This window comes from Sitophilus oryzae, unplaced genomic scaffold (genome assembly GCF_002938485.1).
Source record: "Sitophilus oryzae breed Bouriz unplaced genomic scaffold, Soryzae_2.0 scaffold_551_pilon_pilon, whole genome shotgun sequence".
Classification (NCBI taxonomy): domain Eukaryota; kingdom Metazoa; phylum Arthropoda; class Insecta; order Coleoptera; family Curculionidae; genus Sitophilus; species Sitophilus oryzae.
In genome coordinates, this window is record NW_022147142.1 from 3,540,122 (window position 1) to 3,567,197 (window position 27,076).

At 30.1% G+C, this 27,076-nt stretch overlaps 1 long non-coding RNA gene across 1 annotated transcript in view; it reads right to left on the minus strand.

Moving 5' to 3' along the window:
* Window positions 1–24,371, minus strand: part of LOC115887101 — a 146,054-nt gene extending 121,683 nt beyond the window's left edge. Inside the window, exons 1-2 of the long non-coding RNA XR_004051008.1 lie at window positions 24,267–24,371; window positions 1,973–2,095 (exon numbers count right to left, since the gene is read on the minus strand). This is a non-coding gene — a long non-coding RNA (uncharacterized LOC115887101). The remainder of the gene's footprint in view (window positions 1–1,972; window positions 2,096–24,266) is intronic.
* Between the last annotated feature and the right edge of the window lie 2,705 nt (window positions 24,372–27,076).

Genomic DNA, 27,076 nt, shown 5'->3' on the forward strand with positions numbered 1-27,076 from the left:
GTCTTATAACATGTCTACAGGTCTAATTAAATTTGGATGAAAGGACTATTGCTGATTACTGTGGATAATTTTCTCAGGAAAAATTCCTTGTTCCAAAAAAGGACTATCCTTTTCAAAAAAGGACAGGTGGCAACGCCAACTGAATTCAAGTGACTTGATCAATTCACTGACCCGTGTAAACGCGCTTTTATTTATGAAAAATTTGATTAGATGTTAAATGTTATCAAAGCTCGCTAAATCATACAAACCTACTTTACAAACTAATATATAATTAAACTAAACGTTCTCTAACCCAGTGTGAGTACATATTATCAGAGCAAAACCTTTGAAGGCGGGTAAAAGGACAATAACTCACAATCTTTAAGTTGTTTGGTTTAAATTTTAATGCTTAAAAAAGCAAGGGGGTGAAAGCGGGGTGACCCAAAGCTAAAAACAATTACAGAGGTCAAATTTATAAAATACAATCACAACAAGTTAAAAAGTCAAAATTTTTTTACAAAGTCAAAACATTATATCTATCACAAAAATTCTTCAATCACAGATAACAATATGGTATGCTAAATTTGAAAAATTAAAAACAACTAGACTAAAATCAACTATAATTAGATAAATTGAAAGAAAAAACATATCAAACAATAATCAAATCATACCTCAATGCATAATTCAAGAAAATTACTTAAGCATTAGTTAAATTTATTGTGAGCAGGGTTGGCATGATTTAAATCAAATGATTTAAATCATGATTTAAATCGTGATTTAAATCAAGTGATTTTTTTAATTTTAATCAGGTGATTTAAATCAAAAAATCCGATTTAAATAATGTTTTCTATTAAAATCAAAAAAATCTGATTTTTTTTATTTTTTTAAAATCATGATTTTTTCCAACCCTGATTTTGAGTGATACATTTTTTATATATTTGTTTTGTATTAGTAATGTAAGTTGAGAGTACATTATTTCAATCTGTATACGCTGATATTCAATTTTGTAGGATAAAATTTTTTAGTTATGTTAGTTAAGAACAAGTTAAGAATTATGTTTATTTTTTTATTTTTTAATTAGTATGTATATGTTGAATTTATAATTTATATATTGTAGAAAATTAATATTTACTTTAGTTTAACTTTTAGAAATTTAATATTTATTTTAATTTATATATGTAGAAGAATAATTTTTTTATTTTAATTTAATTAAACTTGTGTTCTTTAAAATAAAAGCATACTCACACAAAAGTCACCTAGGAAGTACAACCACTCGGAAGAAATAAAACTATTAATTTTCTACAATATATAAATTTGAAATATAAATTAAACGTCAACATATACTAATTAAAAAAAAAAACAAACATAATTCTTAACTTGTTCTTAACTAACATAACTAAAAAATGTTATCCTACAAAATTGAATATCTGCATATACAGATTGAAATAATTTACTCTCAACTTACATTACTAATACAAAAAAATATATATAAAAAAATATATCACTCAAAATAAATTTAACTAATGCTTAAGTAATTTTCTTTGAATTGTGCATTGAGGTATGATTTGATTATTGCCTTGTTTTTTTCTTTCAATTTATCTAATTATAGTTGATTATACGGCTTCCCTCACCTTATGATTTTAGTCTAGTTGTTTTTAATTTTTCAAATTTAGCATACCATATTGTTATCTGTGATTGAAGAATTTTTGTGATAGATATAATGTTCTGACTTTGTAAAAAAATTTTGACTTTTTAACTTGTTGTGATTGTATTTTATAAATTTGACCTCTGTAATTGTTTTTAGCTTTGGGCCTGATGATGGGAATATTTTAAATTCCCGAAACATGTCGCCCCCCTTACTTTTTTAAGCATTAAAATTTAAATTAAACAACTTAAAGATTGTGAGTTACTGTCCTTTTACCCGCCTTCAAAGGTATTGCTTTGATAATATACAATTATATAAAATTATTTTAATAAATTTATTTGTACTTACCCCTTGACTGTTTTCATAAATGAGATATCCTTACTAGGGAAATTAATTGTCCGTGAAGTCAGGTCCACATGAATATTCCACCACTCATAGTAGGTATTGTTTTTGACTATTGGTATATTTCGACTAAAAATAATATCTAATTAAAACTCATTCTCTACTTGAATAAGATAATAAAAGAAGCAGGAGTAGTCCTTTAATTCTCATTATCAAGGTGTGTATTTATTTTAAAATAAATTACTTGTGAACTTTAAATCACATCATATCTTTGACCCCCATTAATTATTTTAAATGTGCTTTTTTAACTTAAACTAGTTAGGATTCTAAAGACCAAATCCCGAAGCCTATAGCAGCTTTAAATAAATAGATGTGGGCAGGGGCGCAACTAGACACCGACTGTTGGGGGGGCTCAAGCCCCGAGACTTTTAAGGTAATATTGGTTTGAGGATAATAACAATTTTAAAGAAACAGTGATTTTTTGTTCATAATATTTTTACATTTTTTATTTAATAATACCATGAAATTAATACTATCTTAATCTTAACCAATCTTTATTATGTACAGGGTGGGTCAAATTGGACCCTTTTAAAGGGAAACACCGTTTTCTATAGGAGATACACGAAAACCAATGTCGGTCTCTGGAGCTCAATTTTTTATCAAAAAGATGATAGTGAAAACCGCATATATATCTGTTACTGTTTCGAAGTTACGGTTTTTTTATTCAAAAATGTGCATTTTTAACAAATCTCTATAACTTTTTTGCTATGGAAAATTTTGTATTTTTATGAAAACATTTCCAAAGTACCATTTTAATGGTTTAAATATAATTTTTTTAAAATTAATAATTTAAGAGTTATTAACAGAAAAACTAATTTTTTTGTTTGGAACGCCCTGTATATTTTTAATTAACTGCAAAGAATTTAAAATTACCTTTCCAAAAATATAGCATACTTAATATTTTGTTATAGTCCCCTTCGAAATACAGAATTTTTAAAAGTTCGCCACTTTTAACTAGTAGGCTTTGGACCCCTTATTTGACGATCTGCCCCTAATGGAACTCGAAAACATATTTTTTCAGCAAAACGAAGCACCGCCCCAGAACACTGAAGATATCAGCAAATTTTTGCAGCCAATTCGAGAATAATGAATAGCTAACCAAGGTTCCAGCCGTTGGCCGTCGAGGCCGCTGGACTTAGCGCGTATGGATTTTTCTATTTGCGAATGAATAAAGGTTTTTATTTTCAAATTGCCTGTATAATCTAGACAAGAATTAGAAGTAACTAGCGGTTATGCGAGGGTATCTTTCACCGCCACTGAGTTAATAAATTCAGCGAGAAATGTTTAAAAACGGTCCCGTGTGTCCATAATAGAATACGGTCGACATGTCAAACACCTGTAGCAAAATCTCTTGGTTTGTTATTTATTTTTATTGTTATTAGATATAGTTTAATCTCTGCATCTCTCATTGCAAATATTATTTTCGTTTTAATTGCTGTTCACAGCTAGAATTTTTTTCTATCACAGGCAAAATATCAAGTGTGCTATATTTTTGGAAAGGTAATTTTAAATTATTTTCAATGAATTAAAAATATACAGGGTGTCCCATATAAATAATCAAATTTTCTGTTGATAACTCTTAAATTATTAATTTAAAAAAAATACGTAAAAAAATTGCATGTTCTATTTGAGTAAAAATTACTTTTTGTGTCTCGCCTGAAATGCCAAGCGTACGCCAAAAAAAGTATAATTTTCGTTCATAATAAAATATTATCAAAAACTTAAAACTAATAAATATCAATAAACTTTGGTGATCAACCATGAGAACCTGACGCTTGTTACTCAGCTTTGCTCGTAGAATCACACTATATCACGTGGTTTTATTGAACCGCACCAAACATCTGGGAGGGCTAATTTTGGGTATAGGGGGGCTAAGCCCCCCCCCTAGCCCCCCCCCTAGTTGCGCCACTGGATGTGGGTAAATACAGGGTGGAGCACCTCATTCGTCTCAGTTGATTATACGAAAACGGAAAGATGTAGAAACAAAATATTTTATGGGTATATGTGAGAAGGCAATGTGCATAATTTAAAATTATTTTCAAATGTACAGGGTGTGTCAGAACTAAGATCCATACCAAAGTTATATTTTTTCTTATGAAACACCCGGTTTTTTAATTCATTTTTGGATTCATGGGCATAAAATAAGGCATTTATTATAAGGGTTTAATATGTTTAAATGCTTTGGTTTTTGAGATATTTAAAAATATATAAATATGCATGCTAGATAATAAAAAAGTTTGTCAACATACTGTACATTACTTTTCAGAGTTAACTCTTGTGCTGACTTTGAAGCCAAAGAAATAAACTACTAAAAAAAAGTATTGCTTCCTTAAATGTATACACGTGTATCAAAAATTGTTGGTCTATTTTAAATATTTATTTTACATAAAAACTTCGTTATTTCAAATACAACACTATGTATTTTTTTAAATAAGTCGAAGCAGATTTAAATGCTCCTTCAAACTATATTAGGGTTTCCTATACCTATCTGGCTCAGATTTTGAATAAAAAGCGATTTTTCAATAAAATAGCAATCAAGATGGCTGGTGTCCCCATGGTAATTTGATAGTGACAATTAGTAGCTATTTTCAAAATCGACATTAGTTTATGGACTTTGTTTCAGGGTTGGCAAATATCATGATATTTATATAAATATCAAATATCGGATATATATCTGATATATATCCGATATATATCAAGTGTTGATATTTATTTTTGTGTTGATTCTTTATGTAAAACTGCGTTTAGTATCAAGTAAAATCAAGATCTCAAGCAAATATTTTTATTTCAACTTAATTATTGTTGCTTGGCACATAATAGGAACAACATTAAAACAAAAATATATAAAAAACTAGTATGTACCCGCGACTTCGTTCGCGTCGGATTAATCATTTGTAATGGTGATGATCAAGCAAAGCAAGAATTTCCATTAACATACAAACTAAGATAAAATTTTCTTACATTTATGTCAGCATGAGAAAAAACAATATGGCGATATTATTATATAACTTGGTATAATATTTGAGGGGTAGTTTCATCTCGTTGGAATTTGACTTTCGAAAAATCCGTTTGCCAAAAATAAGCTTTTTACGTCAAGCAGTTTAAGCAGAATCGTGATTAATCAATTACCCAACTTTTGGAACACCCTGTATGATTTTTTTAAAAAATTTCAAAATATGTAAAAAACAAAATCAATTATGCGTGTCCAAGTGTTTTCCCGAAAGGCTCGCCGTATTTAAAAAACAAATATTGTAATATTTGTGGGTCGTTTTCACCCGCTTGGAATTTGAAATTCGAAAACCCCCTCTTTATCGAACCTCTACACCCCACAGTCAATCCGTTTGCCAAAAATCAGCTTTAAACGTCAAGCAGTTTAAGTAGAATCGTGATTACTCAATGGTTATATTTTATGAAACACCCTGTATAAATTTTTAAAAACCTTAAAATATGTAAAACAACAAAATAAAATATACATGTTTAAGAGTTTTTCCGAAAAACTCACCGGTTTTTAAATAAAAAATATTCTAATATTTGAGGGGTGGTTTCACCCCCTTAGAATTCGAGTTTCGAAAAATCCCTTCTTATCGAACCTCTACACCCTAAAGTCAATCCGTTTTCCAAAAATCAGCTTTTTACGTCAAGCGCTTTAAGCAGGATCGTGATTAATCAATGACCAATTAATCAATTTTTCGAAACACCCTGTATACATTTTTAAAAAATCTTAAAATATGTAAAAAAAGAAAATACAATATACGTGTTCAAGCGTTTTTTCGGAAACTTGACCGTTTTTTAAATAAAAATATTCTAATATTTGAGGGGCGGTTTCACCCCCATAGAATTCGAGTTTCGAAAAATCCCTTCTTATCGAACCTCTACACCCTAAAGTCAATCCGTTTTCCAAAAATCAGCTTTTTACGTCAAGCGCTTTAAGCAGGATCGTGATTAATCAATGACCAGATTTTTCGAAACACCCTGTATACATTTTTAAAAATCTTAAAATATGTAAAAAAAGAAAATAAAATATACGTGTTTAAGCGTTTTTCGGAAACTTGACCGTTTTTTAAATATAAAATATTCTAATATTTGAGGGGCGGTTTCACCCCCTTAGAATTCGAGTTTCGAAAAAATCCTTCTTATCGAACCTCTACACCCTAAAGTCAATCCGTTTTCCAAAAATCAGCTTTTTACGTCAAGCGCTTTAAGCAGGATCGTGATTAATCAATGACCAGATTTTTCGAAACACCCTGTATACATTTTTAAAAATCTGAAAATATGTAAAAAAAAGAAAATAAAATATACGTGTTTCAGCGTTTTTTCGGAAACTTGACCGTTTTTTAAATAAAAATATTGTAATATTCCACCCCCCTTTTTACCCCCTTAGGGGATGAATTTTTAAAAATCCTTTCTTATCTTACGTAAACATCATAAAAGGAACCCCTGTGCAAAATTTCAGCTTTCTAGGGTCAAGGGTTTGGTCTGGGCGTTGATGAGTCAGTATCAGTCAGGACAGTCAGATTTATATATATAGATATACAGAAATTCTAAAAAAAATAAACAGAACTTCTAAAAAATAAACAGGAATTCTAAAAAATAAACAGGAATTCTAAAAAATAAACAGAAATTCTAAAAAATAAACAGAAATTCTAAAAAATAAACGGAAATTCTAAAAAATAATCAGGAATTCTAAGAAACAGACGGAAATTCTAAAAAATAAACGGAAAATCCAAAAAATAAACAGATATTCTAAAACTAACAAACAAATTTATATTTGATTTATTAATTGTATTAATGGTAAATCATCGTCAGATTCGTCAGAGTCAGAATCGATTGATACTGTTTCTGGCAAAGTTTTTGGTACATTTGAATTGTCCCAGATCCAATCAATATTATCTTTTTTGTTTTTTTCTTTCTGATTGTTGTATTTAAATAAAAAGGTCAATTTTCCAGCTTTTTCGTTCCATGTTGACTTTTTTAACGTAGAAATTTAAGAAAAGAGTTGAGTTTCATTTTTTTATAACTATCATGATATACAGGGTCCGGCAATACAGGGTCCGGCAATAGTGCGTCGGGCATCTGTAGCTACTAGAATAAAAAACTTGAGAATTTTGTTTAAGTGCAAACCTAAAGTATGATGTATCAGGATGTATTTCAGGAAAATATTTTAACTTCTATAGGGTGGCTCAAAAAAGTGTGAGTGAACCTGGATGATTTTTTTTTAAATGGAACACCCCGTATATTATTGCATTTTTGGATTCCTTTCAGATCACTTTACATAACTCTAAGATATGAATAAATATATTTCGATAGTTTCAGAGATATTAAAAAATAAATCAAATATATATATTTTTCAGCCCTTCTTAAAAAAATTATTAAAAATACAAGAACTATTCTGAAATCAAAACTATATTAGGTATTTACTTTAGATGGTCTGTTCTTACTTTGCTATAAATATGGTAATCGTAAATCATACAAGATGTTCATTATTCTACGCCAAACTTTCTAAAATATAAAATATTTTTTCTTTGTTGTTTTAAATGGAACACCCTGTATATTATTTTTTTATTAGATGGAGAAGTAAAAAATGAACATTTTCTGTATTTAGAGTATTTCAAAATTTTTAACGGTTTCGCAGATACACGCAGTATTATTTCATATGGCGCTTTCAATTGTAAAATACGAGAGAAAAATCATTGGGTGGCTTTGATAAAAATTTACTGTGAAAATGCCATATGACATATAAAACTGCAAATATCTTCAAAACCGTTAAAAAGTTTGAAATACTTTAAATACAAAAAATGTTCATTTCTAAATTCTCCATTTATTGAAAAAATAATATACAGGGTGTTCCATTTAAAAAAACGAAAAAAAAATTTTTATATTTTAGAAAGCTTGGCGTAGAATTTTGAACATCCTGTATGATTTACGGTTTTCATATTTATAGCAAAGTAAGTACAGACCATCTAAAGTAAATACCTAATATAGTTCAGATTTCAGAACAGTTCTTGTATTTTTAATAATTTTTTTTATAAAGGGCTGAAAAATATATATTTTTGATTTATTTTTTAATATCTCTAAAACTATCGAAATATATTTATTCATATCTTAGGGTTATGTAAAGTGATTTGAAAGAAATCCAAAAATTCAATAATATACAGGGTGTTCCCTTTAAAAAAAACATCCCGGTCCACTCACACTTTTTTGAGCCACCCTATAGAAGTTAAAATATTTTCCTGAAATACATCTTGGTAAATACTTTAGTTTTGTACTTAAACAAAATTCTTAAATTTTTTATTCTAGGAGCTACAGATGCCCGACGCACTATTGCCGGACCCTGTATATCAAGGTATAAACATCATGATATATATATATATATATATTTATTAAATCGACGGAGTCAGACCCGGTACGTTTAAGATAGGCCGTCAGACCCGGGGTATATCGGACGAAAAATGTTCAAGCGATGCCTTCAGGCCCTGATGCTGGACCGTTTAATTTGTCCCATTTATATAAAAAATAGAGGTTTATTCGTTTTGCCAGACCCACGACGTTGCCGCTTTTAATTCTCAAATATTTATATTAGAATTAGACGAACGGACCTTTTGACGCGGTAATGGATCACAGTGCAGAAGTAAAAACGGTGCATTTCTGCTATAGTGAATATTATTGTACTTATTGTTAGTATTAGATATATTCTGTCTTATAAATGCTGTACTAAATCTGTACGAAAGCGTTTTTATCTGAAATTCCTTTAAAAATTAAATTTCTTTGTAATAAGCATAATCAAGTTACAATGCATTATCACTTTCGTTTAGATTTTGTAAGTGTTTACTAAGTGATGATGGAAACCGGTTTATTATCTTTATACTTTAAAAGAAAAAAAGTTTAGCTACTTCTACAACGAAATCATAGCATCGAAATAAATTTTTAGATACTCGTACAATTTTTTGACACGACGATCGATTCCGACAAAAAAAAAATTAGTTACTTCTACAACGATATCGTAGCATCGATATAAATATTTAGGTACTCGTACAATTTTTTGACACGACGATCGTTTCCAACGACTGTCATTTCTAAGGTAATTTGACGCCGTGTTTTGGAATCATAGGGTATGTGTGTATTTATCATTAACCTTTTTTCTATTTTGTTGTAAAGAATTATTTTAACTTATTTTTTTATTACATACAGATATGAGGGCGGCAATTTAAAAATTTGCACTGTGGGCAAGACGGGTAGAAAAAAGATGCTCATTTAGAATATTAAGAAATTCAGACAAAAAAATTAAAATAAGCATTCTTTAAAGATTGTTTCTACTAGTTTTATTTAAAAATATAAATAATATAAGGTCTAATCTGGCGAGTTGAGTTTGGATGAGACTGTAAACAAAATTTTTAAAAGTATAAATGTAATAATTTAAATTTTCTGCGTCTGATAAAATTCATGTAGCAGTAAAGTAGGAAAAAAGTGTAGGTTTAAAAGCATTAATTTCTGGAAATTCCCTATTTGTAGAGGCTGGGAACCACCTACTTTTCTGGGAACCCCATATTTTCAAGTTTAAATTATTAGAACTGTGATTAAAACAAATCACTATTTTCATTCATATTGCAATCAATGAATAATAAGAATATTATATTATCAAATATTACACTAATTAAATTTTCGAATACAAAGTAAACATAGAAGATAGAACATATTATAGAGATGCAACCATAAAACGTGTTTGTCATATTTACATGGTGTTGGTAGATAGCATCCAGCCGTAAACTGAATATACAACGTATTACTGTAGTGTGTAGCAAAAAAGCCGTCAAAATTTTTGTTTCACTGAAATTACTATTTTAGATCTTACTGAACGAAATAATGCAATAAAATTAATTATTGTGAAATAACTGAATACTATCATATTTATGATCGAAAAAAAACGGCGTCAGCGATGGCTATGAAATGAAAATTGCTGTCATTTTATATGTAAAATTATATGGTGAATGTCATCGATCGTCATTTCCAAGCCAACTGGACGCCGCTTTTTTTCGATCATACGGTACCTTTTTGTTTAAACATTTTCCTGTGGGGAGAAATATCATACAAAACGGCCTTATCGTACAGTCACTATCATATATACGATGATCGTAATTATTTTGATGTAATTACTTCGACAATGAAATCATACCACCGAAATAAATCTTTAGGTACTCGTACAATTCTTTGACCCGTCGATCGATTTAGATGAAAAAAATCTTTAGGTACTTCTATAACGTAATCATAGCACGAAATAAATTTTTGGGTACTCGTACAATTTTTCGAGACGATGATCGATTTAGATGAAAAAAAACTTTAGGTACTTCTGTATATGTATAACCATATGCGAAAATGTCAAAAATTGACATATTATGATAAACATTTATTGAGGGGCATCCACACTATCCTGGGTATTGAGGTCGGCGTAACGGCGTAACGACCTTGAATAGATTTCCAGTAATTCTATTGGCTGAAAAATTCATCTGTCAGAAATTTTATCTGTCAAATTCATGTGTCAAAAATTTCAGCTAATAGAATTACTGGAAATCGACTCAAGGTCGTTACGCCGTTACGCCGTTTTTAGGATAGTGTGGATGCACCCTCAGAGTGTAATTTTGTATCGAATAATGTCAAAACACAAATACGACGACTGATTTAAACGAAAAAAATTTAGGTACTACTACAACGAAATCATAGTACCAAAATAAATTTCTAGCTACTCATACAATTCTTTGATACGACGATCTGTTTTCTGAGACGAAAAACATTTCTAGGTACTCGTACAATTTTTAACCCATCGATCGATTTGGATGAAAAAAATCTTTAGGTACTTCTGTAACGAAATCATAGCACGAAATAAATTTTTAGGTACTCGTACAATTTTTTGACACGGTGATCGATTTAGATGAAAAAACTTTAGATACTCGTACAATTTTTTGACACGACGATCGATTCTGACGATTGTCATTTCAAAGGTACTTTGACGCTGTTTTTTGGAATCATATATATGCCATGTGTATACTTATCTAATAAGTAAAGTGTATTTATTTAGAATATTAAGAGATTCAGACGAAAAAAATCAAAATAGGTAGTAAGTATTCTTTAAGATTGTTTCTACAAGTTTTATAATTAAGTTTTAAGCTTGGACGAGTCCATTATAAAAAAGAGCGAGGGACAGTAGGTAGAAAAAACATATGATTTGATTTGTCACGGAAACGTGAAGTTTATTAATAAAAGTGTTTTGTTGAAATTCTTCGAGTTTTATCACAAAGTTTATGGTTCGACACCCAACAAAATAATTGTGACGAATCCCCGTCACAAAATATAAATTATTTAAAGTCTAATCTGGCGAGTTGAGTTTGGATGAAACTGTAAACAAAATGTTTAAAAGTGTAATGTAATCATTTAAATTTAAATAAAATTCATATAGCAGTAAAGTAGTAAAAAAAGTGTAGGTTTAAAAGCATGAACTTCTGGGAATTCCCTATTTGTATAGTCTGGGAACAACCTACTTTTCTGGGAAACATACTTTCAAGTTCAATTTAATAGAATTGTGATTAAAAGAAAGCACTATTCTCATTCATATTGGGATTAATGAATATTAATATTAATAAAATTATACTACCATATATTACTCAAATTAAGTTTTCGAATACATAGTAAGTAAACATAGATAGAAGATAGAACATATTTTAGAGATGCAACCATAGAACGTGTTTGTTATATTTATATGGTGTTGGTAGATAGCATCCAACCGTAAACTGAATATACAACATATTACTGTAGCAATCAACATTTTTGTTACACTAAAATTACTATTTTAGATCTTAGTGAACGTAGTAATGTAATAAATTAATTACTGTACTGATTAACTACCATATAATCGAAAAAAAAACGGCGTCAGCGGTGGCATGAAATGAATATTGCTGTCATTTTATAGCGGGTGCGTCTCAAAAGTGGCTCACCGCTATATCTTTTTAATTTTTTTTAGATAAAAAAACGAGATTTGGTATGTAAGTATATGACATAAATTAGGAATTATTGACGTATTCAATTGTTTTTGGTCACTTCCTGTTTCACCGGAAATTACTACAACTTTTGGTTTTTAAATGACACCCCCGGTATGTTTTTGCATTATTTGATAGAAAATGACACTCTGAATCGAATGACATATCATGTCAACTTTTGAAATTCTCGCTTTAAAAAAATTGTATTTTAAATTTCAATCGAGAGTGCCATGGCTGTGTTAAAAACACTAATTTTTAATCAAGGAGCCTTGGAAAAATAGATTTGATAATCTAATGATTTTCGTGTCTTGTCCGGGCCCGTTCTTATAAGATGCCCAAATCGTATTTTTAATCATATCTCAATTTTTCCAAACGGAACAATGGACGCTCGTTAGCATATTTGGAAAAAGCATTTTTTACGAATAATTTGGTACCACACACATGGTATTTCGAGTCAAATTGTCATTATGAACCGCATGTTACAATTTCAAATAAACCATATGCGAAAATGTAAAAAAATTGACATATTATATGTCATTCTATTGAGGGTGCATCCACACTATCCTAAAAACGGCGTATCGGCGTAACGGCGTAACGACCTTGAATAGATTTCCAGTAATTCTATTGGCGGATGCGTCTCAAAAGTGGTCCACCGCTATATCTTTTTTATTTATTTTTTTTGGATAAAAAAACGAGATTTGGTATGTTAGTATATGACATAAATTAGAATTGATTGACGTATTCAATTGTTTTTGGTCACTTCCAGTTTCACCGGAAATTACTACAACTTTTGATTATTAAATGACACCCCCGGTATGTTTTTACATTATTCGATAGAAAATGACACTCTGAATAGAATAATATATCATATGTCAACTTTTGACATTTTCGCTTAAAAAAATAGTATTTTAAATTTCTATCTATTATAGAGTGCCATGGATGTGTTAAAAACACTAATTTTTAATCAAGGAGCCTTGGAAAAATAGATTTGATAGTCTAATGATTTTCGTGTCTTGTCCGGGCCCGTTATAAGATATCAAAATCGAATTTTTAATCATATCTCAATTTTTTCAAACGGAACAAAGGTGGCTCGTTAGCTTATTTGGAAAAAGCATTTTTCTACGAATAATTTGGTACCACAATTTGGTACTCGAGTCAAATTGTCATTATGAACCGCATGTTACAAATAAATCATATGTGAAAATGTCAAAAATTGACATATTTATGATATGCCATTCTATTCAGTGTGATTTTCTATCGAATAATGTAAAAACATACCGGGGGTGCCATTTAAAAATCAAAAGTTGTAGTCATTTCTGGTGAAACAGACCAACAAACTTGTTACCAAAACTAACTAACATACCAAAACTCGTTTTTTTATCTGACAAAATAAAAAAAAGTTGTAGGGGTGAGCCACTTTTGAGACGCACCCGGTAGACGACGATCGATTTAAATGAAAATAATTTTTGAATACTTCTACAACGAAGTCATAGTATCGAAATAAATTTCTAGGTACTCGTACATTTTTTTGACACGACGATCGATGTAGACGAAAAAATTTTAGGTACTTACTTCTACAGCGAAATCACAGCATCGAAATAATTTTGTAGTTACTCCTACAATTCTTTGACACGACGCGACGATCGCTGATCGATTTAGATGAAAAAAATTAGGTACTTCTACAACGAAATCATAGCATCGAAGTAAATTTGTAGGTACTCGTACAATTTTTGACCCGCCGATCGAAATAATTTTGTTTCTAGTATTTATTAGCCGAACGACCGGTTTCGACAATAAAAGTTTAGTTACTTCTACAAATCCGGTGATGACAGTAATTCAAAAAAAAAGATTAGACCGATATTTTTAAATGCAACTAGTAGGAATAATTTTAAAAGAATACTTATTTTCATTTTTTTCGTCTGAATTTCTTAATATTCTAATTAGAGTATGAGCATTTTGTTTTCTACTAAATATAACACGGCTATATCTTCGTTTCCCTTTAATAGTTTGCTTTACCGTGTTGCCGATTCTTGGGTCTGAATACATCGATTCAACGTAAATCGGCTTATACACTTATACTAATGTCGAAGGTGGCGCCGCCCGTGACAATACCGGTGTACCCCCAATCGTATATAAAAAACGTAAAACCATTTTTTCAGGCCCAGCTGAAATTTGGCCAGGGGAAGTGGGGAAACCGTTCTAGACGATAACCACTGAAATCGTACTCAGACCCGACCCCGGGCCTGAAATGTCGAAATCGGGTCTGAGCCCAATGAAGCAACGTAGTTTTTGGGCTCGTATAAGCGGTTTAATAAATCTATATATATATATATATATATATATATATATATATATATATATATATATATATATATATATATATATATATATATATATATATATATATATATCAATGATATATATCCGATATATGTATATCATTGATATATATATATCATGCCAACCCTGCTTTGTTTAAATTTATAACAGTTTACTTTTATTTACTTAATTTACCTACAATAGTTTAATAAGTAATCATTTATTATTTTATCAAGAATAATAAAGTAGTTCTTTGATTTATATTACGATAACTTATAAATATATTGGATTTTCTATAAAATAGCCAATTAAGGCAAATTAATTTTCTTCACTTCCAACGACAGGTTTCTACCTAATAGGTTTTTCATATGAAATATGAAAAGTAGTTTTTCAAATGAACGTCTTCGCTTGTCTAGAAAATTATTCTATTTGGATATCTTTGAGCTTAAACCCTTCAGGCCAACAAGCAATTTTACCTAACCAGCAATTTTTTTGATACCCCTGTATACATTTAAGGAAGCAATCAATTTTTTTAGTAAAGATGATTATTTTTCTGGCTTGAAAGTCAGCACAAGAATTAATTCTGAAAAGTAATGTACCTACAAGGTGTTGGCAAACTTTTTTATTATAGCATGCATATTTAAATATCCTTAAATATCTCAAAAACCAAAACTTTTAAACATATTAAACCCTTACAATTATTAGCCTTATTTTATGTCCAAGAATCCAAAAATGAAATAAAATACCGGGCGTTCCATAAGAAAAAATATAACTTTGGTGGTAAATATAATATAGCTTTAAAAAAATATATAGCTTTGGTAATTTAATCTTAGTTCTGACATACCCTGTACATTTCAAAATAATTTTAAATTATGCACATTGCCTTCCTACATATACCCATAAAATATTTTGTTTCTACATCTTTTCGTTTTCGCATAATCAACCGAGGCGAATGAGGTGCGCCACCCTGTATAATTCAAGAGCATATAAAAGTTTATGGAATAAGGGACATTCCATATGAATTTATTTAATTAGTATTCACACCGGGTTTGCCAAGATTTTAGAGGATAAAAAATTTTATTTTAATAAATAATAATGGTTTAAAAAGTAAGGAGACATGCATATTTTGAAAAAATCTGGGTTTTTCGGCACTGATAGTGAAACTTAAATAATAAAAGTTAATTTATGTAAAAACAGGCTGAGAATGATTGTCAAGCAAGTGGTATTTTACAAAACTTAACCTTAACAAAAAGAAAAAATAAAGTGAATTGTAGAAGTGTTTTGAGCTCTAAAATTAAAATATTGCGACTTTGTGTAAATTAAAAATTATTAATAGGTACTTAGTCACTTCCAATTCAAACTTAATTTTACCTTCAAATCCACCAAAAGTAGGGAATAAAAATAAGGCAAAAAAACTAAAGTAAAGTGCTAAACAAATATGTTGAACTATGAGTTATTTTAATCAAACACGCTTTTAGATGTTTCAAGTTTAATGAGATGAATACTCTACAGATGTTTCAGCTTGTTAGACCTTTTGAAATAGTCTCCTAAAAAAAGTTTTTAAATAAACTCTCGTTAAACTTGAAACATCTAAATGCGTGTTTTATTAAAATACTAATATTTCAACGATGGTTCGCAAAGAACAATCCATATAGGGTAAAGTTAGGCAAGCGAATAAAAAAAGATTGTATTTAAAAATAATATCGATAGAACCGAAATTGATTTTTAGATAAATATACCGACCTGGTCATTTGATTACTGTGTATAGGATTTTAACGTGTAAGACAGAGAATAATATAAATGACCGATTGACAGACAGAGAGACAGCATCAAAAGGGGCCGGCGAGAAGCCGGTGCGACCGATACAGTGTTGCCGGTTTTTACGGGTGTGGGCAAGGTAAAGCATAAGCATGGTGGGAGAACGCATTGAGAGGGGCGATGCTTTATGTTAAGGTTCGTATTCACTATCCGAAAGAACAAAAGAATGAAATTCGGTATATTTGGACAGCAAACCGAATGCATGCGGCCGTTCGCCATTCGGTTCGCTCCATCATCCGTTTTCAGTCGGTATATCAGAGACGTTCGCAAACGAATGAAAATTATAGAACCGCGCGAACAAGACTGACGAGCTGCGATTAAAAATCGTTCAGTCGTTAGAAAATATCCCCGCTGTTATGTTAGCTAAAGTTAGGTCAGAGTTTTATAGCGGTCTTGGCTATTGCGAAGCACAACAGGGAGGTATTTTTGAACCTTTGATTTAATTTTTTATAATTATTTTGCTAATTGTCCTTTTTTAAAGTTGATTTTTAGTCATTTGTTCACTTGTTTTAACTTATGCTGAAACAGCAACAAAAACATGAGCAGTATAGATACAACCGGACGTTTAATTATTTTTATTGTTAAAAGATTAAACGTCTCGAGATGTATGGATAACCTTCAAAATCGTAAATATATTGTAGAATGATGTACACCCAACCCCTTTCAAAATCCGACTGATTTGATTTCTGTCTACCGTTCTAGGACTTCGATACTGTCAGTGTTGCCAGATGAAGTTTTGAAAATTTCCTGAAGCCTGGTTGGCACGGTCAATCAACCAACAAAAATATATTCTTTTAAAATATTTATCTGATGATACTTTTAGAAATGCCAAGTTTGAGAAAACAAATTAAATACACACACTAAATTGTGTCCAAAAATATGCTTTCTAAAAGGTATTTCCTGGATAGAAACCTTAATGTTAGGGAATATTTCCTAGACCTGGCATCTACGGCCATATTCTCTCCCACCACTTGATTTGTCTCACCCCGCCTCTCGAAATGTGGAAGCCATGCATATCTCTTCGCACGTGTCGCCACCAAACCAAACCAAACTCTTGAGTCATAGGCGTACTAATATTTTTATTTTTCATTTAGATTTAGTATTACAGCCAATTTTAGTTTAAAAGTTTTGCTTATGAATTCTGTAAAATTTAATTTATTAGAATTTTAATAATAATCTTTTTATGACAGCTGACAATGTTTAAGATGCAAACAGTGGAACAACGCCTTCACCACGCTGCTTCTTAAGCCCCATACATACTCAATATAAAAAAACTCATCGACATGATCAAAAAGTTTTATGATCAAGCGGGTTTTGTATCATAAATAAAAACAGATAAACAATTTTTATGTAAAACGACCTTTAAAATTAACATTATAAACATTATGTAACTTTAAGTGGCATCGTTTTTATGATTCTAATTGTGCTACACTTTAAGGGGTGTGAAATAAATTACTTATTTATAATAATACTGAATTTATGCGGGGTGGTATAACTAGTGTTATAACGGTTGTAGCTATAGTATTACGGGCAACCAACGGTCCAGCTACGTCGAAACACCGGTTCCCATTAGAACACCGAAGTTAAGCGACGTAAGGCGATACTAGTGGATAGACGGGTGACCAGTTCGAAACTCTGTATCGTGCTGTTGTCCAATAAAGGCAAAAGTGTAAAATATTTTGACACACACTGCTCATTCACGCCGGTTCAAGGCCGGATGAGATCGGATATCTCGTGAGTAAGAGTCGATTTAGACACTTGCTCGGTCATTGACCGAGGACCGCTGTTCGGATTCCGCGTAAACAAAGTAGGCCCCGTCCAAATTAGCCCTGGCAGCAAAAAGGAGATGTTAACTTCAAATCTTTTACTTTACTTTATAGTATTACATTATAACATTATCATGTCATAATATTATGAAATAATATTTCCTACTACCAATTTTTTTAATATTGGTACAGCAAACTTATCAGTATAAAGTTTTACTTATCTTTATCCTTTTTATTGCTATTTATAATTCTGAATACGAGGATAAGAAATTTTAGTTTTCAGTACGCCTATGACCGAAAGCGAACGTCTACCTCCCGCTTCATCAGCGGCCATAATTGGATGGAATCAGGGATGAGTAAATATAAAGGACCATAAAATTAATAAATTTTGCTGGTCTGCTGCAACACGTAAGAAATATTTATTGATGGATCAGTATGACAGAGAAGTAATAAAAAGGCCGTTTTTATGAATAACAAAATGGTATTTGAACATCATAATATAATCATATTGAATTGACAATAGATTAATTTATCAGCTATCCGCAGAAAATTGACAATAATAATAAAAACATGACACATGGCAATTAATATAATTCCAAATTAAAAATGGATAAGAGTTTTCATTCATAATAGTAATACAGATATATTTCAAAGAACTTTACTTAAAATTAAGTTTTTTAATTTTGTACTAGTTTATAGCACTTGGTGGTATAACTTGACAAAATAATATCAATCATTAAATAAAGCATAAACGAACCAATAAATAAACAAAAAGGTTAATTTATTTAATAAAACGTACAACGTACGGCTTTGTATGCCGATTGTCGTGTGTATGAAGAATAAAGTCAACGTTTGTTCAGTACAATACGATATACTGAAAGAGAAAAGACTATAAAATACGGGAGAAAAATGAGAAGTTTATTACCTATCCACTTAATCCGGATCGGTCGACAATAGAATTTGTGATATTTACAACATTATGTAATTAATTGATTATCGGTCCTATTATGTAACTGAGGATGTACGTAACTAAGTAATAGAGCATATTTTTTGGTTAGTTTATTTAATGAAGCGTATACACGGCTTTGGTTGCTGATTCTCGTGTGTCAACGTGTTCAGTACAATACGATATATTGAGAGATGCTGATGCACTATTACGTGAGACACGTACATCCTTAGTTGCATAATAAGACAGATAATCTATTAATTCCAAAACGTACTAAAAGCGCAAATTCTGTTGTTGAACAATGTAATCAGTATGATTACAGATTAAATAATTATGGAGGTGCATATGAAACATTAAACGATTCATCATTGTGTTAAGTTAGACCACGTAATTTAACAAAAAGATCAATCATTTAATGTCTCACTTCACACTGGCTCACTCCATTATTATTTAATACTGATTAGAATGGTCGACAATAGAATTTGCACCATTTACTACGTAATACAGCATATTTTTGGTTAGTTTATTTAATGATATAACCGATAATGTACACACGGCTTTGGGTGCCGATTGTCGTGCACAGAGTCTATAGACTCTGTGATTGTATAAATGAACAAAGAGAAAAGAGCAAGAATTTTCCCAAGCGTATGAAGTTGAGCTCCGGATTAAGTGGATAGGTAATAATTTTCTCTTCCCTGACTTACAAGATTGCCATAGCGATTCACTTCTAGACATGTAGGTAAATGATGACTAAAAATAAACGACCCAAGATTTTCTCTTGCCGACCAGTATATTATCGTAGTCTTAAAGAAATTAGAATAAAAATAAACTATGTTAAAATGTTCATGTATACTACTGAAATGAAGATAATATATTTAAGCTAAATGTAATCTATTACAGTTGTAGTAAAACGAGTAACTTTGAAAATCCAGATCCAACCCTAGATGCCACATTTTTTTGAAACGTCTACTTATGCGGTTTGAAATTTTGATGCAAAATCTGGCAATACCGCTCAGAAGAAATGTTCCCACCCATACCCACCCAACTTTTTTCTCTTTTTAATACATTTGATTTGCCATTAAGCTGCCTACATCACTGTCTTACACGTTAAAATCCTATACACAGAGTTGACCTGTCCCGATGTGTATAAAGATAAAGATCATTTTTAGAGATACCTATTTTTGTACCAAAAAATAATGATCATAAAATAAACAATTTAAAAAACTCTAAACTCTTCTAAATATAAAACTCTTCAACATTTCAAACTACACTTTTTCAAACATTTCCTTCAAATCCTTCAATTTAATATAGCTGTCAGTAAGTTTCACGTCAAATATGCGCACATAGTGCACACGCAATTTTCTTTTAATATTTTTGCAATATTATCATGTTGCCAGTTATTGGCACACCTACCTAGTAATAATTATTGGCATTGCTATTGGTTTTTCTATAGTTTTGACCAGGGTTGGCATGATTTAAATCAAATGATTTTTTTTAATTTTAATCATGTGATTTAAATCAAATAAATTATAATTTTATTGAAACTTTATAATAAATAAAAAAATAATTGTAAAAGTTATAAAATGTGTCCTAGAAAACTGTAAAAAATAATTCTATAACCGATAATAAATCGAATAATTGTAAACGTTATAAAACTATATAAAAATAACTATTCATCAATTTAATTGTTGGGCCGATTTTTGAACTAATTTGGTGTGAATTGATTAGACCGCTAAACGCAGGGATTTTAAAATTTATGTATAAGTGACAAAAATTCGCTGTTCGAATACATATCATTCGCAAAGTCTAATGCAGAAGCAGAACTAGGTTCTTCTTATATAGAGACTATATCTTCATTCCCAAGAATCTACAATCGTTGTCAGAAAATATGTTGTTTTATATTTTTTTTGGAACGGTTGTGTTTCCAAATTCCTTTGATCTCCAGTAAGTACTTTACACTTTGACATTAGATAATATATACTAATATTACTAATTTCATTCTCGACTTAAGACTATTTCCAAACTATAGTGTATTTTTTTATTAGGATTAAAAATTATACTTTTTTTGACGATGCTGTACCTTTGAAGGACTATCGTAAAGCTATTTTTACTCCGAATAGAACATACAAACATACTATTTTTTTAAACATTACAAATATTTTTTTAATCAATTTCAAACGTTGCAAATAATGTAAACAGTAATCGAACAACAATTTGTACACTCGTTAAATTGACACTTAATATCAGTTTATAATAATATATTTTTGTATACTTTTGTGCTTAGGCGTAACAGTGCTTTACTTTTATGCCTAGGCGTTAAAATGACAAAAATTAATACTTTGAGACGTTTGAAAAAAAAATCCTTTTAATCTGAAGCGTACGACATTTTTTGCGGAATATATTGGTGACCGATATAGAAAAATCACACGCCCCGTAGAATTGTTAATGTTATTGGTATCGGGGTATAGATTTAGCCATTTAGGAGAGGACTTTAATTGGAAATAAGTCCTAGTCATTTGGAAATCCTATTTAAATATTGTTTTGAATTAAAATCAAAAAATCTGATTTAAATCAAAAAAATCTGATTTAAATCAAAAAAATCTGATTTAAATAAAAAAAATCATGATTTTTTCCAACCCTGGTTTTGACAAATATTATTTTTTAGAGGCATACTTATTAAAACTGTGTTAAAACTATACCTAGGTATGTTTATTAATTAATGTAATAAATATAATACAGAATTCTGACAGTAAATATCATGACAGTACATTTTAAAATTTGGATTAGTCAAAATCAAAAACCAAAAATAAAGATTCAATTTTTTATTCAAAATCAAAAACCGAAAATAAAGATTCATAAGGATGATACACGGAACAAAAAAATATTTAAAAACATTTCTTCGTTTTAAGTAAGTAACAAGGTACACCCTCTAATACAATTCTGATATTTTAAAACCACTTTCTTTTTATTAATTTTACTCCCAGAAATAAAATAAATGCCTTTTTCGACATGTATGTTTTTTGAAACGGGATTTTGTGGTGTGACCTGTATTAATAGACGCGACTCTTGGCTTTGGACGTGAAAAAGTTTCTTTAATTTAGAGGTTGTCTATTAATATCAACAATAGCAATTTTCTTCAACCCATCAACGGTTAGCACCCAAAAATACATAAAATAAAAACCAACTTTCTTTTTTGTGCCTAGTTATATCATTGTTAGGGTGCCGATCATTGAAATTAATATTTTAATACTAAAAATTGCCACTCGAATTATATAAGTGCTTTCGACTGATATATAAATAAATGCCAAATTCGGAGGGTGTTATGTCTGACAAGCACCAAAAGGATGTTTTATTGACCAAAAATCATGCATAATAAAATAACAAATTTATAAAATATGGCTCATGTAAGGTACACCAGAAATAGGGAAGCAAATTATCAATATAACACGTAATATTACAATAGGTATTCCAATATGTATTTTTATGTAGTTACCTAGTTAAAAATAAAAAAATATTTACTTATTGTATTAAATTACTTTATATGGCTTTGATGTTTTTGATTCGCATACGGTCATATTCGATTTGATATATAATATAATGACTAGTTGAAGCCTAGCGCATCCGCCACGACATGTCGTGGCGGATTACTACTCTGATTCAGAAGAATCATTGCTGACAGAACCTTCCAAATTTATAGTATCCAAATCACAGGTAGATGAAATATCCTAACATATAAGATATTTCTGTACATCATTTTCTAATATGCTACTTTTTCGCGTTGTTACTGTTCTTTTTGTTGGTATGAGGGGTTCGGATGTTAATAGTTACCTCTTTAATAGACCATATCCATATATTATTTTTTCGTTTTCTTGGGTATGAGGTTTTATAATAAATTGAAAGATGGAAACATTTTTTATGCCACATTTCGCTCCAACATAGTGGGCTCAGGCACAAGTGGTTATCAAATTGTACTGGAAAGTTCATCAATATCTAATAAAGAATACATTTTTTGAAATATAAATAATTTTGAGTTCTTGTCCTTATGATTAAGCCAAGTATTAACCAGATCGGCATTGCTTATCAATTTTACTCCATCTGAAAAGTATTAAAAAATAAAGTTCGTCGCAAGCGGACGCAGGTGAACTATACAAAAATTAAAAGTGTATGAATATGGCAACAAAAATATTCAATAAATACGATATGCTTTGATATGTTTTTTTTAATGACTTTTTGAAGTTTGAAAACGTAAAATTCTAATACCCATTTAAGAATCATCTTAAAAAATAAATAAAAACTAAACAATCACGAACTTGTTTAGAAATAAATTTAAAGTACCTACATACCTTGTTTAACAATATCCATAGTGGCTTTCAATTAAGTACGTACCGTTTAACTCCATATACAGAACTACTATGAATGTTATTCTTTTCACTGATATAAGATAATGATCGCAAAATTTATTTTTAGTGAAAATATTTGCTAACAAAAAACGCTGTTTATGAAAAATAATATACAGGATGGTTGAACATTGCTATAAGTATAAAATTACATATTCAGATATTAGTAAATTTTAACTTTTTTTTCGATTTTTGTCCATGGGACGAAGCACTGTGCGACATCAGGAAAGAATCCTTTTTATTTTTATTTTTTGATTAAATGAAAAACAAAAACTCCGGCGACGACAGTTTTTAGAAGAGCCAATTACCTATCTTTTAGTAAAAAAAGCAACTTTCTAGAGCAAGTCGTTACTTCAGTAGAGACGACACAGATAAACATTAAAATTTTATATATTATGTAGATTATTATGCTAACCGTATATAGGTGCTTTATAAAAAACTTCCAAGAGAGAAAAAAATCTATAAAATATCCAATGCAGTCTAGAGAGTAATAAATTTTATCAATTCAATTTTATGTAGATATTTTTACATAGCGTCTTAACTAAAATACTCGATATCATCAAGAAACAAAAAAAAAATTCGCTAAACACCTTCCGCCCCGAAAAGGAAAACGGAATTGAATAAAAGAGAATAAAAATCAATCTGCACACAAAAATCTACAACCCTGTTATATACCTAATATGTTACCTATAATGTATCAAATCGAATATGACCGTATGTAAAAAGGACGCTCATACCTACATGAAGAAAATTTTCAAGTAGTAAATTAGTCCCATTTATTCTGTGAATAAATAATCAACTGAACTAAAAAACACATAAAAATATGACGCGTGGATTCAAACAAGTCACGTTGATAGACGCCATTAGCAACGCCGATGAAAAACAACGAAAATAATACAAGACTTTCTATAATTTCTTTATAAACGCACACCCACAGTACACTAAATTGAAAATATATTTTTTACTCACCAAATTCTGCTTGTACACCAACAAAACACCTTAAAATTAACATAACAAAACAGAAGATTAAAACCACCACAAATCGCTGGAAGACAAATAGAAAAAAGAATTGCATATAAAAGTTTGGAAGTTTGGAGCAGGGAGCAGGCCGACATGACGTCGATGACGCTACGTAAGTTCGGCAGTGTGATTGGTTCAACATTCCCCGTCTCATACGCGTGGCGCGGCGTCACAGCTGGTTTTTTGAAGCGACTCGCACAGTTGCCAGTTCTAAGAAATTTTCCATAGACCTAAGGAAAAAGATTTTCCTTTCATTTTTATGAAAAATCTAGAGATAATTGATAAGATCTACCTTTCACTCTCTCATTTTATTTTTATTTCTAATTCTTTAGTCTCATTTATTATCTTTTCGAAAGTAATGAAATAATTACTTGGGAGAGACTAAATACCATACCGTCTATTTATGAAGGCAAGTAAAAAACAAGGTCGATTTTTATATAAAATTTTTGATGTCAGGTTTCCTTACAACCACTAAGAAATACAACAAATAGAATATTTTAAATTTCAACAGACTTTTTAACTGAAAACATTTAACTCTGAAAGAACAATATATTATATGCCGGGTGTTTTTCCAAAAGTGGATCACCCATAAATAACTTCATTTTTTCAGATTAAAAAACGAAATTTGGTATATTAGTAAATGGCATAAATCGGAATTGATGTGAGGCATAAATAGTGGATTGATTGTAAAGTATTCAATTATATCGGTCACTTCCTGTTTCGCCGGAAATGACTACACATTTAGATTTTTAAATGGTACCCTTGGTAATTACAAAAATTGGTCAAGTGCGAATCGGACTCGCGCACGAAGGGTTCCGTACCATTCTTTATCTATACAACATTAGGCACTATATTATTTTAAACTTTTTTTTCCGATTTAGCTGAAATTTTGAATGCGCGTATAAGTAATTTAAAAAAAAATGAAGAAACACATTACTAAAATTATTAAGTTTAAAAAATACCTCCTTACAGAGAACAACTGATAACTGTCAAATCGAGTAGTTTCTTTTATATATTACCGTATCACAAGATATAAAAAAAATAATTTCATTTCAGGCGGTACGAAGTCAAATAAAAAACACAACGTTTAGAAATAAAGATTAATAAAATACACGACCAATAAACCTATATTCATAATAATAATAAAGGTCTGTATTTGTACAACTGTGACACAATAATTATAGAAGAGAAAAAAAGTAAAAAAATGTACGTTTTGGAATGCAAGGTCCATAGAGAACATCGCAAAAAGTTAAATGTAACAATACCAGTGCCTCATATTTTTTATAAATTTGCACGAAATTTGACTTAAATAATCCATTTGAGTCTTGAAACGACTTTCGACCGGTAGGTAACTCTCAATTTACCAATTGGGAGTCAGTGGCGTTGTTGTAGAAAGGCGCTTATTTATATATTTTAGTAAAATGTAAAATCTGAATTTTTTCTATTACATAATCATTTATATAAAAGTTTTTGTAACAAAATCATAATTATAACCCTGTTATTATACAAGATAAATTATATTAGGCATCGCTTAAAAAATGAATCATGTTTTTATTAAAAATATATTCCGGTTCATTCTAAAACTATCTTCAGAATCTAAAATAACATACAACAATTCTAAAATGATATTACATTATGAAACATTATTTTTTAATATACCGGGTGCGTCTCAAAAGTGGCTCACCCCTATGACTTTATATTTTCAGATAAAAAATCAGATTTGTATGTTATTAGTATATGACATAAATTAAGTTTTAACCAAGGAGCCTTGGAAAAATTGTTTGGATCGTCTAATGTTTTTCGTGTCTTGTCTAGGCCGGTTAAAAGATGTACAAATCGTATTTTTAATCATATGTCAATTTTTTCAAATGGAACAAGGGTGACTCATTAGCATATTTCGAAAAAGCATTTTTTTATGAATATATTGATACTTGGTATTTCGAGTCCAATTGTCGTTATGAACCGCGTGTTACAATTTCAATTAAACCATATGAGAAAATGTCAAAAGTTGACATATGATATGTCATTCTATTCAGAGTGTCATTTTCTATGGAATAAAGTAGAGATATACCTAGGGTGCCATTTAAAAATCAGAAGTTAGTCATTTCCGGTGAAACAGGAAGTGACCAAAAACAATTGAATGGGAATGAACCTAACCTAACCTAACCATACCAAATCTTGTTTTTTTATTTGAAAAAATAAAAAAATTATGGGGACTAAATATTTTATGGAAATAAAAAACTTTTGGGACGCAGCCGGTATAATAAAGACAGTAGCGAGTTAAATAAATGTAGTCTTCATTTTATCCAATTCCTAAAAGCTTGCTTTAATGGAACAGATTTCTATTTTCTCTAATTTACATAATAAGACATCACTTACCAGAAAAAAAAAATTACAACAATCATGAAGTTTTTTCTCTTTCCATGTCACCGATTGTATTATATCTATAGAATAGATCCTGTTTTTATTTTTAGATGTTTGATTAAAATTAATAATTCATTATTAATTTCAAAAATTAAACGAACAATTTACAGTGAAAGCTCTCCTTGCGGACAACTCCAATAAGCGGACATCTCCCTTAATTGGCAAAGTTTCCTGGAACCGAATTTCAGCATATGATTTTCAATGTTAAATGCTATCGGAACGGATCGGAATGGATCGGAACGGATCGCAATGGAACGGAAATTTTAAAAAGTATATAATTAAGTTAGAGGCCGCACACTACCGCGGACCGGAGCCGCGAGGAATGGATCGGAACG